General features: G+C 48.0%; 3 long non-coding RNA genes across 3 annotated transcripts in view; 1 reads left to right on the top strand and 2 right to left on the bottom strand.

Moving 5' to 3' along the window:
- LOC309631592 overlaps positions 1 to 7,269 on the bottom strand; it is a 32,440-nt gene extending 25,171 nt beyond the window's left edge. The window contains exon 1 of the long non-coding RNA XR_014246393.1: positions 87 to 7,269. This is a non-coding gene — a long non-coding RNA (uncharacterized lncRNA). The remainder of the gene's footprint in view (positions 1 to 86) is intronic.
- Positions 1 to 8,089, bottom strand: part of LOC309631590 — a 39,443-nt gene extending 31,354 nt beyond the window's left edge. Inside the window, exon 1 of the long non-coding RNA XR_014246389.1 lies at positions 7,720 to 8,089. This is a non-coding gene — a long non-coding RNA (uncharacterized lncRNA). The remainder of the gene's footprint in view (positions 1 to 7,719) is intronic.
- The window catches only part of LOC309631589, a 54,114-nt gene that overhangs the window by 2,721 nt on the left and 36,117 nt on the right, over positions 1 to 15,276 (top strand). The gene's annotated exons all lie outside the window — the stretch shown is intronic.

Here is a 15,276-nt window from a genome sequence, read left to right as displayed (position 1 = left end):
ATGCTCCATGGACCCTGTCATCACAATGCTCCGTTACCCTTGTCATCACAATGCTCCATGCCCTAGTCATCACAATCCTTCATGACCCTTGTCATCACAATGCTCCATGGCGCTTGTCATCACAATGATCCAGAGCCTCAGTGCCTGAGTTGGGAGTAGTATCATTGCCTCAGTTAGGGACACTGTCAGTGCCTGAGTTGGGAGTAGTGTCAATTCCATAGTTAGGGACAGTGTCAGAGCCTGAGTTGGGAGTAGTATAAGTGCCTTAGTTAGGGACAGTGTCAGGGCCTGAGGTAGGAGTAGTCTCAGGGCCTTATTTAGGGAGAGGGTCAGTGCCAGAATTAGGAGTAGTGTCAGGGCCTAAGTTACAGACAGTGTCAGGGCCTGAATTAGGAGTAGTCTCAGGGCTTAGTTAGGGACAGTGTCAGTGACTCTGTTAGTAATAGTGTTAGGACCTGACTTAGGAGTAGTGTGAGAGTGGTATTTAGGGACAGTGTCAAGGCTTGTGTTGTGAGTAGTGTAAGGGCCTAAGTTAGTGACAGTTTCAGTACCTGAGTTGGGAGTAATGTCAGGGCCTAGTTAGGGACAATATCAGTGCCTATGTTGGGAGAATTTTCACTGCCTTAGTTAGGGAGAGTGTCAGTGCCTGAGGTGGGTGTACTGTCAGGGCATTAGTAAGGGACAGGGTCAGTGCCTGAGTTGGGAGAAGTTTCAGGGCCTTATTTAGGGACAGTGTCAGTGCCTGAGTTGGGAGTAGTGTCAGGGCCTTAGTTAGGTACAATATCAGTGGCTGAGTTTGGAGTAGTGTGAAGGCCAAAGTTAGGGACACTGTCAGTGTGTGAGTTGGGGGTAGTGTCAGGGCCTTTGTTAAGGACTGTGTCAGGGCCTGAGTTGTGAGTAGTGTCAGGGACATAGTTAGCGACAGTTTCAGTACCTGATTTGGGAGTAATGTCAGGGCCTTTGTTCTGGACAGTGTCAGTGCCTGAGTTGGGAGTAGTGTCAGGGCCTAGATAGGGACAGTGTCCATGCTTTTGTAGGGAGTAGTTTCACTGCCTTATTTAGCGAAAGTGTCAGTGCCTGTGTTGGTAGTTGTGTCAGAGCCTTAGTAAGGGACAGTGTCAGTGGCTGAGATGGGAATAGTGTCAGGACCTTAGTTACGGACAGTGTCAGTCCCTGAGTTGGGATTATTGTCAGGGACTTTATTATGCACAGTGTCAGGGCCTGAGTTAAGAGTAGAGTCAAGGCCTTAATTTGGGAGAGTGTCAGTGTCTGATTGGGAGTATTGTCAGACCCTTAGGGACAGCGTCATTGCCTGAGTTGGGAGTAGTGCCAGGGCCTAAGTTACGGACAGTGTCAGGGCCTGAGTTAGGAGTAGTCACCGGGCCTTTGTTAGGAACAGTGTCAGTGACTGTGTTAGGAAGAGTGTCAGTGCCTGAGTTAGGAGTAGTCTGAGATCAGTATTTAGGAACAGTGTCAGGGCCAGAGCTGTGAGTAGTTTCAGGGCCTTAGTTAGCGAAACTGTCAGTGCTGGTGTTGGGAGTAATGTCAGGGCCTTAGTGAGGGACAGTGTCAGTGACTGATTTGGGAGTAGTGTCAGGACCTAGATAGGGACAGTGTCAGTGCCTGAGTTGAGAATAGGGTCAGGGCCTTAGGTAGTGACAATGTCAGTGCCTGAGTTTGAAGTAGTGTCAGGGCCTCAGGGAGAGTGTCAGTGCCTGAGTTGGGAATAGTGTCAGGGTCTTTGTTAGGGACAGTGTCAGGGCATGAGTTAAGAGTAGTGTAAAGGCCTTAGTTAGGGAGAGTGTCAGTGCCTGAGTTCGAGTAGTATCAAGGCCTTAGTTAGGGACAGTGTCAGGGCGTGAGGTAGAAGTAGTCTCAGGGCCTTAGTTAGGGAGCGTGTCAGTGCCTAAGAAAGGAGTAGTGTCAGGGCCTAAGTTAGGGACAGTGTCAGAGCCTGAGTTAGGAGTAGTGTTATGGCCTTAGTAGGGACAGCGTCAGTGCCTGAGCTGGGAGTAGTGTCAGGGCCTTACTTAGGGACAGCGTCAGTGTCTGAGTTGGGAGTAGTATGAGGGCCGTAGTTAGGGACACTGTCAGTGCCTGAGTTGGGGGTAATATCAGGGCCTTTGTTAGGGACAGTGTCAGTGCCTGAGTTGGGAGTAGCGTCAGGACCTTAGTTAGGGACAGCGTCAGTGCATGAGTTGGAAGTAGTGTCAGGGCCTTAGGGACAGTGTCAGTGTCTGAGTTGGGAGTAGTGTGAGGGCCGTAGTTAGGGACACTGTCAGTGCCTGAGTTGGGGGTAGTGTCAGGGCCTTTGTTAGGGCCAATGTCAGAGCGTGAGTTAGTAGTAGTCTCAGGGCTTTAGTTAGGGACAGTGTCAGTGCCTGAGTTGGGAGTACTGTCAGGGCGTTTTACGGACAGTCTCGGTGTCTATGTTGGGAGTAGTATCAAGGCCTTACTTAGGGACAGTGTCAGGGCCTAAGTAATGAGTCGTGTGAGGGCCTAAGTTAGGGACAATGTTAGAGGCTGAGTTAGGAGTAGTGTGAGGGCCTTAGATAGGGACAGTGTCAGTGCCTGAGTTGGGAGTAGTGTCAGGGCCTCAGTTAGGGACAGCGTCAGTTCCTGAGTTGGGAGTAGTGTCAGGGCCTTACTTAGGGTCAGCGTCAGTGCCTGAGTTGAGAGTAGTGTGAGGGCCGTTGTTAGGGACACTGTCAGTGCCTGAGTTAGGTGTAGTGTCAGGGTCTTGGTTATGTACACTGTCAGTGCCTTAGTTGGGAGTAGTGTCATGGCATTAGTTATGGACTGTGTCATGGCCTGAGTTAGGTGTAGTGTCAGGGCCTTAGTTAGGAGTAGCATCAGTGCCTTCGTTAGGTATTGTATCAGCGCCTCAGTTAGGAATAGTTTCAGGGCCTTATTTAGGGACAGTGTCAGTGCCTGAGTTAGCAGTTTTGTCGGCCTTAGTTAGGGACTTTTTCAGTGCCTGATTTAGGAGTAGTGTTAGGGCATGAGTTATGAATAGTCTCAGGGCTTTACTTAGTGACAGTGTCAGTTCCTGAGTTAGGAGTAGAGTCAGAGCCTAAGTTAGGGACAGTTTCAGTGCTGAGTTCATAGTAGAATCAGGACCATATTTAGAGACAGTGTCAGGGCCTGAGTTAGGAGTATTGCCAGGGCTTTATTTAGGGACAGTGTCAGTGACCGAGTTAGGAGTAGTGTCAGAGGATTTGTTAGGGACAGTGTCAGGGCCTGAGTTAAGAGTAGTGTCACAGCTTTAGTTAGGACCAGTTCCAGGTCCTTATTTAAGACCACAATCAGGACCTATGATAGGAATCAGATCAGGGCCTGTTTTACGAGTAGTGTCAGGGCCTTAGTTAAGGACAGTGTCAGGGCCTGAGTCCTGACTTATTCATTACTCTCCTCACTAAGGACTTTTGACACTACTGCTAATTCAGGCCCTGATAATGTCCCTAACTAAGGCCCTGACACTTTTCCTGGCTAAGGCCCTGAACTTCTCCTAAGTCAGGCCCTGATACTGTCCCTAACAATGGCCCTGACATTACAGCCAACTTAGACCCCGAAATGATACCTAACAAAGTCTCTGTTGCCAGTCCAAACTAAAGCCCTAAAATGGTCCTAAATAAGGCCTTGACACTAATCCTAACTAGGCCCTAACACTGTCCCTAACTAAGGCCCTGACAGTACGCCTAACTCAGGCCCTCATACGATTCCTAACAATGGTTCTGATGCTAGTCCAAACTAAGGCCCTGAAATTGGTCCTAAATAAGGTCTTGACACTAATCCTAAATCAGGCCCTAGCACTGTCCCTAACTAGGTCTCTGACAGTACACCTAACTCAGACCCTGACACTATCCCTAAGCAAGGCCCTGACACTACTCCTAACTCAGTCCCTTACACTGTACCTAACAAAGTCTCTGATGCTAGGCCTAACTCAGGCCCTAAAACTGTCTGTAACTAAGGCCCTACTGCCATCAGTATCTAAAGTCCTGATATTATCCTGAGCTAATATCCTGACCTATGTCTTTCCAAGGTCCTGAAACTGGCCGAAACTAAGCCCTGATGCTGTCCCTAGTTGAAGACCTGAGGCTGTCCCTAACTCAGGCCCTGAAGCTTTCCTTAACTGAAGCCTTGAAGCTGTGACTAACTCAGGCCCTGATCATGTATTTCACGAAGACCTTAATGATGATCCAGCAAAGACGCTGATGCTGCTCCAAAGTCATGCCCTGACAGTGTGCCCAGCTAAGGGCCTGACGCTAGGCCTCCCTCAGGCCATGTCACTCTCCCTAAGTCAGGCCCTGACACTGTCACCAACTAAGGCCCTGATTCTACTCCTAACTCAGCCCCGTACATTGTACCTAACAAAGGCTCTGATGTTAGTCGTAACTCAGGGCCTGACACTGTCTCTAACTAAGGGCTGCTGCCATCAATATCTAAAGTCCCGACATTATCCGGAGCTAATATCCTGACCCATGTCTTACCAAGGTCCTGAAACTGCCCCAAAGTAAGCCCTGACGCTGTCCCTAAGTGAGGCCCTGAAGCTTTCCCTAACTAACTCAGGCCTTGATGCTGTGACTAACTCAGACTCTGATCATGTCTTTAACTAAGACCCTAAGGCTGATCCAACAGAGGCCCTGATGCTGCTCCTAAGTCAGGACCTGACAGTGTCCCCAGCTAAGGGTCTGATGCTAGGCCTCACTCAGACCCTATCGCTCTCCCTAAGTCAGGCTCTGATGCTGTCCCTACCTGAAGCCCTAACACTGGTTCTGAATAAGGCCCTGAGAGTCTCGGTAAGAAAGGTCTTCACACTATCCTTAGGTCATTCCCTGACACTATCCCTAGATGTTAAACTGACACTGTCACTAGCTAATGTCCTTCCACTTATGCTAACTGAAGCCCTTAGGTTGTGCCTACTTCAGGCACTGAATTTAGTCCCAAGACCGTGCAACTGTCCCGAAATTAGGCCTAGATGCTCGTCCTACATCTGGCCCTGGCACTGTCCCTAACTAATGCCCTAACACTATTGCTAACTGAGGACCTGACACTGGACCTATCAGAGGCCCGCTACTCCTAACTAACGCCTTGACACTGTCCCTAACTTAGGCCCTGCTACCATCAATATCTAAAGTCCTGACATTATCCTGAGCTACTATCCTGACCCATGTCTTATCAAGGTCCTGAAACTCTCCCGAAGGAAGCCCTGATGCTGTCCCTAAGTGAGGCCTTGAGGCTGTCCCTAACAGAGGCCCTGATAATATCTTTAACATAGCCCCTGAGGCTGATCCTACCATGGCTCTTATGCTGCTCCTAAGTCATGCCCTGACACTGTACCCAGCTAAGGCCCTGACGGTAGGCCTCACTCAGGCCCTGTCGCTCTCCCTAAGTCAGGCTCTGATGCTGTCCCTACCAGAAGCCCTGACACTCACTGGTCCTAAATTATACCCTGATGCTCTAAGTAACTAAGGTCTTGACAGTATCCCGAGGTCATTTCCTGACACTATGCCTAGATCTTAACCTAAACTTCTCTTTAGCTAATGTCGAGATTAGCTAAAGAGATTCCTTAGAACGAGATACTTTCATGTTCTGAATATAGTTTTCTTCAAAACATAATTTTTATAGTGTTACTAACTTTAAACAAAATGTACTCAACTGCTGTGGAATATTCCTTCATAGGAGCGTGCATGGTTCCCTTCTGCATCTGCTTGTGGTGGTGTTCAGGTTGCTTTCAGCTGTAGATCCTCTTATGCTAGCTAAATCCCTAATTCTGTCCCTAAATAATGCCCTGAATTTAGGTCCGAGGCCGTGAACCTGTCCCTAACTGAGGCCTGCAGGCTTGTCCTAACGCAGGCCCTGACACTGTCCCTAACTAAGGTCCTGACACTACACCTAATTCAATCACTGACACTGTACCTAACAAAGGCTCTGATGCTAGTCCTAACTTAGGCCCTGACACTGCCTCTAACTAAGGACCTGATGCCATCAATATCTGAACACCTGATATTATCCTGAGCTAATATCCTGACCCATGTCTTACCAAGGTCCTGAAGCTTTCCCAAAGTAAGCCCTGACGCTGTCCCTAAGTGAGGCCTTGAGGCTGTCCCTAACAGAGGCCCTGATAATATCTTAATGAAGACCCTAATGCTGATCCTACAGAGGCCTTTATGCTGCTCCTAAGTCATGCCCTGATACTGTCCCTTACTCAGGCCCTAAAGATAGGCCTCACTTAGGCCCTGTTGCTGTACCTTAGTTAGTCTCTGACGCTGTCTGTACGTCAAGCACTGGCGCTGGTCCTGATTAAGGCCCTCACGCTGCTGCTAACTAAGGCCCTGATGCTCTCAATGACTAAGGTCTTCTCGTTATCCCTTGGTCATTTCCTTTCACTATCTCTGGCCTGGAACCTGACTCTGTCCCAAGATAATCTCCTGCATCTCATGCTAACTGAAACCCTAATGCTCTCCCTAACTAAGGCCCTGACTACTCCTAACTAAGTCCATGATGCAGTCTCTAACAAAGGCTTGGAATCTGTCCCTAATATAGGCCCTGCTGCCAGCAATAACTAAAATCCTGACACTCTCCTGAGCTAATATCCTGACCCATTTCTAACCAAGGTCCTGACACTGTCCCTAAGAAAGCCCTGTCGCTGTCTTTAAGTGAAGACCTGAGGCTGTCTGTAACTCAGGCCCTGAAGCTTTCCCTAACTGAGGCCTTGACGCTGTGACTAACTAGGGCTCTGGTCATGTCTTTAACTAAGAGCCTAAAGCTGATCCAACAAAGGCACTGATGCTGCTCCTAAGTCATTCCCTGACAGTGTCCCCCCTAAGGGCCTGACATTAGGCCTCACTCAGGCCCTGTCGTTCTCCCTACGTCAGGCCTCGATGCTGTCCCTATCTGAAGCCTTAACACTGGTTCTGAATAAGGCCCTGATATTCTCAGTAACAAAGGTCTTCATACTATCCTAAGGTCATTTCCTGACACGATTCCTAGCCTTTACCCTAAGCCTGTCCCGAGCTAATGTCCTACCTCTTATGCTAACTAAAGACCTTATGCTGTGCCTACCTCAGGCACTGAATTTAGTCCCAAGGCCGCTAGACTGTCCCTAACTAGGCTCCATGCCCTCATCCTCACAATGTTCTGTGACCACTGTCATCACAATGCTCCACGCCCTTATCATCACAATGCTCCATGACCATTGTCGTCACAATGCTCCATGCCCCTTTCATCACAGTGCTCCATAACAACTGTCATCACAATGCTCCATGGTCTTTGTCATAATTCTCCATGGCCCCTGTAATCACAATGCTCCATGGAACTTGTCATCACAATGTTCCCTCGTGCTTTTCATCACAATGCTCCATGAAAACTTTCATCAAAATGCTCCATGACCTCTTTCTTCACAATGATCCATGACCCTTGTCCTCACAATGCCACATGACCCTTTTCATCACAATGCTCCATGACCACTTTCATCACAATGCTCCATGACAATTGTGATCAAAATGCTCCATGCCCTTGTCATCACAATGCTCCATGGCCCCTGAAATCACAGTGCTCCATGACTCCTGTCATCGCAATGATCCATGACCTATTTCATCACAATGCTCCTTGACACCTGTCATCAGAATGCTCCATGGCCTTTGTCATCACCATGCTCCATTGCCCCTGTAATCAGAGTGCTCCATGACCCCTTTCATCACAATGCTCCATGACCACTGACATCACAATGCTCCATAGCCCTTGTCATCACAATGCTCCATGACCCTGACTTCACAATGATCCATGACCCAATTCATCACAATGTTCCATGCCCTTGTCATCACAATTCCCCATGGCCCCTTTCATCACAATGCTCCTCGAGCCCTTTCATCACAATGCTTCATGACCATTATCATCACAATGCTCCATTATACCTGTAATCACAATGATCCATGACCCCTTTCATCACAATGTTCCATTAATCCTTTCATCGCAATGCTCTATGAACCTTGTCATAACAATGCTCCATGTCCTCCTCATCACAATGCTTCTTGGCCCTTGTCTTCACAATGCTCCATGCCCCATGTCATAACAATGCTCCATACCCTTGTCATCACAATGCTCCATGGCGCCAGTTTACACAATTCTCCAGAACTCTTGTCATCACAATGCTCCATGCCCGTGTCATCACAATGCTCCATGACACTTTTCATCACAATGCTCCATGACCCCTGTCTTCACAATGCTCCATGACCCGTTTCATTTCAATGTTCCATTTCCCCTTTCATCACAATGATCCATGGCGCTTGTCATCACAATGCTCCATGATCCCTGTAATCACAATGATCCATGATCCATTTCATCACAATGCCCCATGACCCCAGTCATCACAATGCTCCATGGCCCTTATAATCACAGTGCTCCATGACACTTCTCATCACAATTCTCCATGGCCTTTGTCATCCCAATGCTCCATGGCCCCTGTAATCATAAAGCTCCCTGACCCCTTTCATCACAATGCTCCATGACACCTGTCATCAAAATGCCCCATGACGCCTGTCATGACAATGCTCCATGGCCCTTCTCAGCACAATGCTCCAAAACCCTTGTCATCACAATGCTCCATGGAGCATTTTATCACAATGCTCCATGACCACTTTCATCAAAATACTCCAAGGTCCTTGTCATCACAAACCCCCATAGACCCTTTCATCACAATGCTCCATTACCCTTGTCATCACAATGCTCCATGATCCTTGTAATCACAATGATCCATGGCCCTTATCATCACAATGCTGCAGGACCGCTTGTCATCAAAAGGCCCCATGACCACTTTCATCACAATGCTCTAAGACCATTGTCATCAAAATGCTCCGTGACCCCTGTCATCTCAATGATCCATTGCCCTTGCCATCACAATGCTCCATGGTGCTTGTCATAAATTGCTCCATGATCAATGTAATTCCAATGATACATGACTCCTTTCATCACAATGCTACATTACTCCTTTCATCACAATGATCCATGACCCTTGTCATCACAAAGCTCCAGGCCCTTGTCGTCACCATGTTCCATGACTCCTTTCATCACAATTTTCCATGACACATTTCATTACAATGCTCCATGACTCCTGACATCACAATGCTCCATGGCCTATCTCATCACAATGTTCTATGACCCCTTTCATTACAATTTTCCATGACAAATTTCATCACAATGCTCCATGACCATAGTCATCACAATGCTCCATGGCCTTATGATCCCAATGCTCCGTGACACCTGTCATCGCAATGATCCATGACCCCTTTCATCAAAATGCTCCGTGACCCCTTTCGTCACAATGCTCCATGGTCCTTTTCACACATTGCTCCATTGCCTTATCATCACAATGCTCCATTACCCCTGTCATCACAATGATCCATGACCCCTTTCCTCACAGTGTTCCATGTCCCTTGTCATCGCAATGTTCCATGGCCTTTTGAATAACAATACTCCATGACACCTTGCATCAAAATGCTACATGACCATTGTCATCACAATGGTCCAGTACCCATTTCATCACAATGCTCCATGCCCCATTTCATCACAATGCCCTGTAACCCCTGTCCTCACAATGCTCCATGGTCCTTGTCATCACAATTCTCTATGCCCCTGTCCTCAGAATGCTCCATGACACTTGTGATCACAATGCTACATGGACAGTGTCCTGAAAATGCTCCCTGGCGCTTTTCTTCACAATGCTCCATGTCCACTTTCATCACAATGCTCCATGACCCCGTCATCACAATGCTCCATTGCCTTTGTCATCACAGTGCTCCATGTTCAGTGTAAGCACAGTGCTCCACGACCCCTGTCATCATAATGCTCCATGGAATTTGTCATCACAATGCTCCATGACAATTGCCATCACAATGCTCCGTGACCCCTGTCATCACAATGCTCCATTACGCTTGTCATCACAATGCTCCATGATCCCTGTAATCACAATTATCCATGACCCGTTTCATCACAATGCCCCATGACCCCTTTAATCAAAATGCTCCATGACCCATTTCATCACAATGCTCCATGATTATTATCATCACAATGCTCCATGCCTATTTCATCACAGTGCTCCATGGCCCTTGTAATCACAGTGCTCCATGACCCCTTTCCTCACAATGATCCATGACCCTTGTCATCGCAATGCTCCATGACACCTGTCACCACAATGCTCCATGCCCCATTTCATCACAATGTTCCATGCCCCCTGTCATCACAATGCTCCATGGCCACTGTAATCACAATGCTCCTAGACGCCTATAATCACAATGCTCCATGCCACTTGTCATCGCAATGTTCCATGGCCCTTGTCATCACAATGCTCCATAGAGCTTGTCATAAGAATGTTCCATGATGCCTGTCATCACAATGGTACATGACCACTTTCATCACAATGCTCCATAACCCCTTTCATCAAAATGCTCCATGGCCCTTGTCATCACAATTCTCCTAGGTGCTTTTCATCACAATCCTCCGTGATCCCTTTAATCACCATGATGCATGACCCTTTCATCACAATGCTCCATGTCCCATTTTCATCACAATGCTCCATGACCCCTTTTCATCACAATGCTCCATGAACATTTTCATCACAAGACTACATGCCCTTATCATCACAGTGCTCCATGAACCCTTTTATCACAATGCTCTATGACCTCTTTCATCAAAATGCGCCATGACCATTCTCATAAAAATGCTCCATGACCTCATTCATCACAATGCTCCATGACCCATTTCCTTACAATGCTCCATGGCTCTTGTCATCACAAAGCTCCATGGCGCTTGTCATCACAAGGCTCCATGACCGCTGTAATCACAATGATCCATGACCTCTTTGATAACAATTCTCCATTACCCCTTTCATCACCATGATCCTTGGCACTTGTCATCACAATGCTCCATGTCCCATTTTCATCACAATGCTCCATGAACATTTTCATCACAAGACTACATGCCCTTATCATCACAGTGCTCCATGATCCCTGTAATCACAATGATCCATGACCCCTTTCACCACAAAGGTCCAAGATCCCTGTCATCACAATGCCCCATGACTCCTATCATCACAATGCTCCATGGCACTTGTCATCACAATGCTCCATGACCCATGTCATCACAATGTTCCATGACAGTTGTCATCACAATGCTCCATAGCGCTTTTCATCACAATCCTCCATGACCACTTTCATCACAATGCTCCATGACCATTTTCATCACAATGCTCCATGACCACTTTCATCACAATAATTCATGAACCCTGTAATCACAATGCTCCATGGCCCTTGTCATCACAATTCTCCATGACCCCTTTTATCACAATTCTCCATGGCCCTTGTCATCACAATTCTCCATGACCATTGTCATCACAATGCTCCATGGCGGTTGTCATCACAATGATCCAGAGCCTTAGTTCCTGAGTTGGGAGTAGAATCATTGCCTCAGTTAGGGAAAATGTCAGTGCCTGAGTTGGGAGTATTGTCAGGGCCATAGTTAGGGACATTGTCAGAGCAAGAGTTGGGAGTAGTATCCGGGTCTTAGTTAGGGGCAGTGGCAGGGCCTGAGGTAGGAGTAGTCTCAGGGCCTTAGTTAGGGAGCATGTCAGTGCCTGAATTAGGAGTAGTGTCAGGGCCTAAGTTACGGAAAATGTCAGGGCATGAGTTAGGAATAGTCTCAGGGCCTTAGTTAGGGACAGTGTCAGTGCCTGAGTTGGGATTAGTGTCAGGGTCTTTCTTAGGGACCATGTCAGGACGTGAGTTATGAGAAATCTCAGGGCCTTAGTTAGGGACAGTGTCAGTGAATGTGTTAGGAATAGTGTCAGGGCCTGCATTAGGAGTAGTGTGAGAGCGGTAGTTAGGGACAGTGTCAGAGCCTGAGCTGTGAGTAGTGTCAGGGACATAGTTGCCACACTTTCAGTGTCTGATTTGGGAGCAATGTCAGCGCCTTAGTTCTGGACAGTGTCAGTGCCTGAGTTGGGAGTAGTGTCAGGGCATAGTTAGGGACAGTGTCAGTGCCTGAGTTGGGAGTAGTGCCAGTGCCTTAGTTAGGGAGAGTGTCAGTGCCGGAGTTGGGAGTAGTGTCAGGGTCTTTGTTAGGGACAGATTCAGTGCCTGAGTTAGTAGTAGTGTCAGGGCCTAAGTTATGGACAGTGTCAGTGCCTGAGTTAGGAGTAGCGAGAGGGCTTTTCTTAGTTATCGTGTCAAGGCCTGAGTTAGGAGTAGTGTCAGGGCCTTAGTTAGGGACAGTGTCAGGGCCTGAGTAAGGAGTATTCTCAGGGCCTTAGCTAGAGACAGTGTCACTGTCTGTGTTAGGAATAGTGTTAGGGCCTGATTTAGGAGTAGCGTGAGAACGGTATTTAAGGACAATGTCAGGGCCTGTGTTGTGAGAAGTGTAAAGGCCTAAGTTATTGACAGTGTCAGTACCTGAATTGGGAGTAAAATCAGGGCCTTAGTTAGGTACAGTGTCAGTGCCTGAGTTGGGAGAATTGTCAGGGTCTTTTTTAGGGACAGTGTCAGGGCCTGAGTTAAGAGTATCGCCAAGGCCTTAGTTAGGGACAGTGTTAGTGCCTGAGTTGGAAGTAGTGTCTGGGCCTTAGGGACAGTGTCAGTGGCTGAGATGGGAGTAGTGTCAGGGTCTTATTTAGGGAGAGTGTCAGTGCCTGAGTTGGGAATAGTTTCAGGGTCTTTGTTAGGGACAGTGTCAGGGTATGAGTTAAGACTAGTGTCAAGGCCTTAGTTAGAGAGAGTTTCAGTGCCTGAGTTGGGAGTAGTATCAGGGCCTTAGTTAGGGACAGTGTCAGTGCCTGAGGTAGAAGTAGTCTCAGGGGCTTAGATAGGGAGCGTGTCAGTGCCTAAGTAAGGAGTAGTGTCAGGACAAAGTTAGGGACAGTGTCAGAGCCTGAGTTAGGAGTAGTTTGAGGGCCTTAGTTAGGGACAGTGTCAGTGCCTAGGTTGGGAGTAGTGTCAGGGCCTTAGTTAGGACCAATGTCAGTGCCTGAGTTGGTTCTATTGTCTGGGCCTTAGTAAGGGACAGTGTCAGTGCCTGATTTGGGAATAGTTTTATCGCCTTAGTTATAGACAGCGTCAGTGCCTCAGTTGGGTGTAGTGTCAGAGCCTTAGTTATGGACAACGTCAGTGCCTGAGTTGGGAGTAGTGTCAGGGCCTTACTTAGGGATGGCGTCAGTGCCTGAGTTGGGAGTAATGTCAGGGCCTTAGGTTCAGACAGTGTCAGTGCCTGAGGTGGGAGTAGTGTCAGGGTATTAGTAAGGGACAGTGTCAGTGCCTGAGTTATGAGTAGTGTCAGGGCCATCGTTAGAGACAGTGTCAGTGGCTTAGTTGGGAGTAGTGTCAGGGCCTTAGTTAGGGACCGTGTCAGTGCCTGAGTTAGGAGTAGTGTCAGGGACTTTTTTAGGGACAGTGTCAGGGCCTGAGTTAAGAGTATTGTCAAGGCCTTAGTTAGGGAGAGTGTCAGTGCCTGAGTTTGGCATAGTGTCAGACCCTTAGTTAGGGACAGCGTCAGTGCCTGAGTTGGGAAGAAAGTCAGGGCTTTAGTTAGGGACAGCCTCAGTGCCTGATTTGGGAGTAGTGTCAGGGCCTTAGTTAGGGACAGTGTCATTGCCTGTGTTGGGAGTAGTGTCAGGGCTTTAGTTAGTAACAGTGTCAGTGCCTGAGTTGGGATGAGTGTCAGAGCCTTATTTAGGGACAGCTTCGGTGTCTGAGTTGGGAGTAGTGTCAGGGCCTGTGATAGGAGTAATCTCCGGGCCTTAGTTAGGGACAGTGTCAGTGACTGTGTTAGGAATAATGTTAGGGCCTGATTTAGGAGTAGTGTGAGAGTGGTATTTAGGGACAGTGTCAGGGCCTGTGTTGTGAGTAGTGTAAGGGCCTAAGGTAGCGACAGTGTCAGTGCCTGAGTTGGGAGTAATGTCATGGTCTTAATTTGGGACAGTGTCGGTGCCTGAGATGGGAGTAGAATCAGCGTCTTAGTTAGGGACAGTCTCAGTGCCTGAGTTGGGAGAATTATATCAGGACCTTATTTAGGGGCAGTGTCAGTGCCTGAGTTGGAAGTAGTTTCAGGGCCTTAGGGACAGTGTTGTTGGCTGAGATGGGAGTAGTGTCATGGTCTTAGTTACGGAGAGTGCCAGTGCCTGAGTTGGGAATAGTGACAGGGTCTTTGTTAGGGACAGTGTCAGGACATGAGTTAAGAGTAGTTTTAAGGCCTTAGTTAGGGAGAGTGTCAGTGCCTGAGTTGGGAGTAGTGTCAGGGCCTTAGTTAGGGACAGTGTCAGTGCCTGAGTTGGGAGTAGTGTCAGGGCATTAGTAAGAGACAGTGTTAGTGCCTGAGCTTAGAATAGGGTCAGGGCCTTAGATAGGGACAATGTCAGTGCCTGAGTTGGAATTAGTGTCAGGGCCTAAGGGACAGTGTCCGTGGCTGAGATGGGAGTAGTGTCAGGGTCTTAGTTAGGGAGAGTGTCAGTCCCTGAGTTGGGAATAGTGTCAGGGTCTCTGTTAGGGACAGTGTCAGGGCATGAATTAAGAGTAGTGTCAAGGCCTTAGAGAGATTGTCAGTGCCTGAGTTGGGAGTAGTATCAGAGCCTTAGTTAGGGAGAGTGTTAGTGCCTGAGTTGGTTTATTGTCAGGACCTTAGTTAGGGACAGTGTCAGTGCCTGAGTTGGGAGTAGTGTTATGGCTTTAGTTAGGGACAGCGTCAGTGCCTGAGTTGGGAAGAGAGTCAGGGCTTTATTTAGGGACAGCATCAGTGCCTAACTTGTGAGTAGTGTCAGGGCCTTAGATAGGGACAGCTTCATTGTCTGAGTTGGGAGTAGTGTCAGGGCTTTAGTTAGGCACAGTGTCAGTACCTGAGTTGGGATTAGTGTCAGGGTCTTTCTTATGGACAGTGTTATGGGCTTAGCTAAGAATAATGTTAAGGCCTTAATTAGGGAGAGTGTCAGTGCCGGAGTTAGGAGTAGTGACAGGGCCTAAGTTATGGACAGTGTCAGTGCCTGAGTTAGGAGTAGTGTGAGGGCCTTTCTTAGTTATCATGTCAGGGCCTGAGTTAGGAGTAGTTTCATGGCCTTTGTTAGGTGCTGTGTCAGGGCCTGAGTTAAGAGTATTCTCATGGCCTTAGTTAGGGACAGTGTCAGTGACTGTGTTAGGAATAGTGTTAGGGCCTGATTTAGGAGTAGTGTGAGAGCAGTATTTAGGGACAGTGTCAGGGCCTTTGTTGTGAGTAGTGTAAGGTCCTAAGTTGTTGACAGTG

This window comes from Balaenoptera borealis (assembly GCF_965194805.1).
Source record: "Balaenoptera borealis genome assembly, chromosome: 7".
Classification (NCBI taxonomy): Eukaryota; Metazoa; Chordata; class Mammalia; order Artiodactyla; family Balaenopteridae; genus Balaenoptera; species Balaenoptera borealis.
Note: the sequence above shows the minus strand (reverse complement) of the source record. Positions and strands in the feature narration are given on the sequence as shown.